General features: G+C 29.4%; 1 long non-coding RNA gene across 1 annotated transcript; it reads right to left on the bottom strand.

Moving 5' to 3' along the window:
- Positions 1 to 368: 368 nt before the first annotated feature.
- Positions 369 to 3,128, bottom strand: LOC120354490. The gene is made up of 3 exons (XR_005573069.1): positions 3,081 to 3,128; positions 2,282 to 2,395; positions 369 to 501 (listed from the first exon to the last, which is right to left on the bottom strand). It is a non-coding gene; the product is annotated as an uncharacterized LOC120354490 (long non-coding RNA).
- Between the last annotated feature and the right edge of the window lie 214 nt (positions 3,129 to 3,342).

Raw genomic sequence — 3,342 nt, 5'->3', positions numbered from 1 at the left:
TCCATGGATATGTATTGATGTGTATTGGCCCAAATACCTATTGAAATCAATACAAATCAATACATATCCATGGATATCAATACATAACCAGCTGTATTGATATCAATACAGATCAATAGCCATCTATAAGCAGCCTGTCTCCTTTATAGAAAAAAATCCTCTTTTAAATCTAGGAGAGCAGCTTAGGATGAAGATAACATTTGCAAGGAAAGTGAATTGGATTCAGTGAATAGATGTCTATTGACATATTGATGAAAAATTAAGGGATGTAAATAGTTAAGACATGAATAATGTGAGAAGTTTGTTTATTAAAATAACTCATATGCATGTCATTTATCTATAAGAAAGGTCCTTATTGTGGTGCTCCAGAATACTTCAATCTCTTCCTGTTTAAAGTAGCAATTTTTTGAGCTACATACTGGTTTATGTTACTGCACCTCAATTCAATCTCAATTTTTGTAGCATTCAGAATTTCCTCCAGGATCCGGTGTTTGAACATTTCTAGAACAAATAACAGTTCAAAGTATACAATCTTTACAAATTAGAGAATAAGGATTTTATTTCCTGAATTAATCTGCTAGCAAATTTATTTAATAACCTAAAAATGTATTTAAATATGCATGACTCTCCCTCTCCTGAAAGGAAAGTCCAAGATAACACAAGAGCGTTTTTTTCACGTGAAAATTATATCCTCACAGTTTTACATTATAACGTCATATTCTGGTGGAAAAGTCGAGAAAATCACATTTTTTCACATGAAAAAAAGTGTAAATGTTCCAACTTTTCACGTGAAAAGTACGTGAAACTGAAACTTGAAAATAACGTTTTTTTTTGTTTCTACATTTTCACGTTATACTGAACATGTATACTGAACTCTCAGAAAAGAACATGAATAAAACGGTTTTTTCTATATTTCTTGTCCCACATTTGTCATTTCTTTCGCATGAAAATTTCCAAAAATTCACATGAAAGTAACGTTTTTAAAATACATTTATACAATATTTTATCGTGAAAAGATGGAGAAGGATTACCTTAATTATTCTGAATAAATAACCTTTTCAATTCTTTATTTTTACATTAAAAAACTATAAATCTTATAAAACTTTTGAATAACCACAATATAATGTGAAGTAAATTCTCTACCCTAACTTTAAAATAATTTTACACAAAACTGAATAAAAATTAAATCATTCAACAGCTGACAAATTTCAAAAATGTTTCATGTAAGCTTCTTTTTTCAGCTGTTGAACTTTGTATCAGCCATTTGCTTGTATTAGCTTTGCATCACCAATGGGGAAAAAACCATAAATGTCTGGATGGCCAATAGGGAGATTTTTGCTTTAATAAAATGGTGAAACAACAATAATTTATATTAAAATTGAATTTATTTTCAAAACATCACAGTCTTCAACCCTTCAATAAGTTGGAGACTGTTGTAGATATAATAATGTAACTTTCAGGATAAGTTATTGGTCGAATACTCCACCTTTTGACATACAACTGAATTTCAACTCCTTATAAGGGGGTGACTTGGGGGTTGTAAATCAAAGATTTTGAATGTAAATACCCATTGTGAATTTTCTTAAAAGCCTTCTCAAAACGAGAAAGATGAAATCAATAAAAATCTTCTATGATACTTTTATCCAAAATGGCGGCTGATTGAAGTTTTGGTTTTTAAATAAATAATTGATAAAATTCAATCAGCCGCCATTTTGGATAAAAGTATCATATATTTTTATTGATTTCATCTTTCTAGTTTTAAAAAGGCCTTTATAATGATGTATCACACAATGGGTGTTTACATTAAAAATATTTGAGTTATAACCCCTCATTTCTTTACAAACTGTAACTTCAATCAGCCACCGTTTTGGATTCAAGTTTCATAGTACATTTTAATTGATGTTATGTTTCTTGTTTTAAAAAGCCCTTTAAAATAATGTACCACACAATAGGCGTTTACATTAAAAATATTCCAGTTAAAACTCTTGAGTCACCATATTATACATTCTGAACCTAGTCAACCCCTTATGAAGGGGTTGAAATTCAGTTGTACTGTACTTCAAGAGTTAGAGTATTTGACCAGTAACATATCCTGAAAGCTACAGTATTATATCTACAACAGTCTCTAATTTATTGAAAGGTTCCCATACATATGATCCATCCGGTATGATTACTAACTTATAATGATTAGCACAAGCCTAGAGCTCATGTGGACATCACCCATAGAAAAAAATTATTTGACTTCATATTCTGTTTTAAATTAATCAAAATTGAGACTTACTTAGATTTCTCTTTGCTGGTAAACCGAGTTTTTGGAGACTTCAGCCAGTATTTGATTACCGTACTGCTTCTATGTCTTTTTCTTTTGTGTTGGAAAATTTCATCACCACAGCTCCTATCAGAGATGGAACAAAAGTTTACTTATAATTAAACATATGTCAAATAATATTTTTTGACTGGAAAATTGGAAAAAACACACATGTTGCAAACACACAGTCTCACTCTTTCTTATTATAAAAAGTATATATTGCTAAAATGAGAGGACTACACCGATAGTTTTTCTAAATTGGAATAAGATATAAAGCTGTTAATATAAATAAATGAATCAATTGCTTGCTGGAAAAAGTTTAAATAAAGCCTGCCGGTCCAGAAAACAACTGAATAAATTTTAGTCTATCAATCCACAGTCATATATTATTGATATTAAGTTCATTATAATAACATGAGTGTAGATTAGTTTGTGGTGACTTCAATTACTTAGGCTAGGCTAAATAAAAAGTTTTGTTACACATTTAAATTTATATATACCAGCATAAAACCCTGGAATGTGTCTGCCTAGAATAATAATCATCTTATTTCCAGCAATGATAAATTCAAGAGGCTTTTCTCTTATTATTATTATTATTAAGTTATGCCTTAAATAATACGGTATTCAGTGTTGTGTTATAAGTTTATGTTATGCGTGGCCTATAATAGTCTTTTGAAAAGATTATCATTTAAATATATAAGTATTTAGACCCATAATAAATTTATTCTTTCATTTTACAGTACATCAATAAAAATAAAATCACTCGACTTACCTATATTTCCTGGATAAAATCACAAAAATTACAGACTAAGAAACTCATCCTAAAAACTGTTAGTCCTTTGCAAAATTCTTTGTGCTTGTGCTTAGTGACATCATGATCATTCTATCGATAGACCCAAAATGTCGATATAATATTATCTGTTTTGTAGAGTGAGAGGACTGTATCTAAATTATTATTGTATTTAATGAAAATACTTGCCAAGCTGGAATTAGAAGAAATATTTACTGTGAGCAAAGCTATGGAAATTCTCAAA

This window comes from Nilaparvata lugens, chromosome X, assembly GCF_014356525.2.
Source record: "Nilaparvata lugens isolate BPH chromosome X, ASM1435652v1, whole genome shotgun sequence".
NCBI lineage: Eukaryota > Metazoa > Arthropoda > Insecta > Hemiptera > Delphacidae > Nilaparvata > Nilaparvata lugens.
This window is presented reverse-complemented; position numbering and strand designations above follow the sequence as displayed.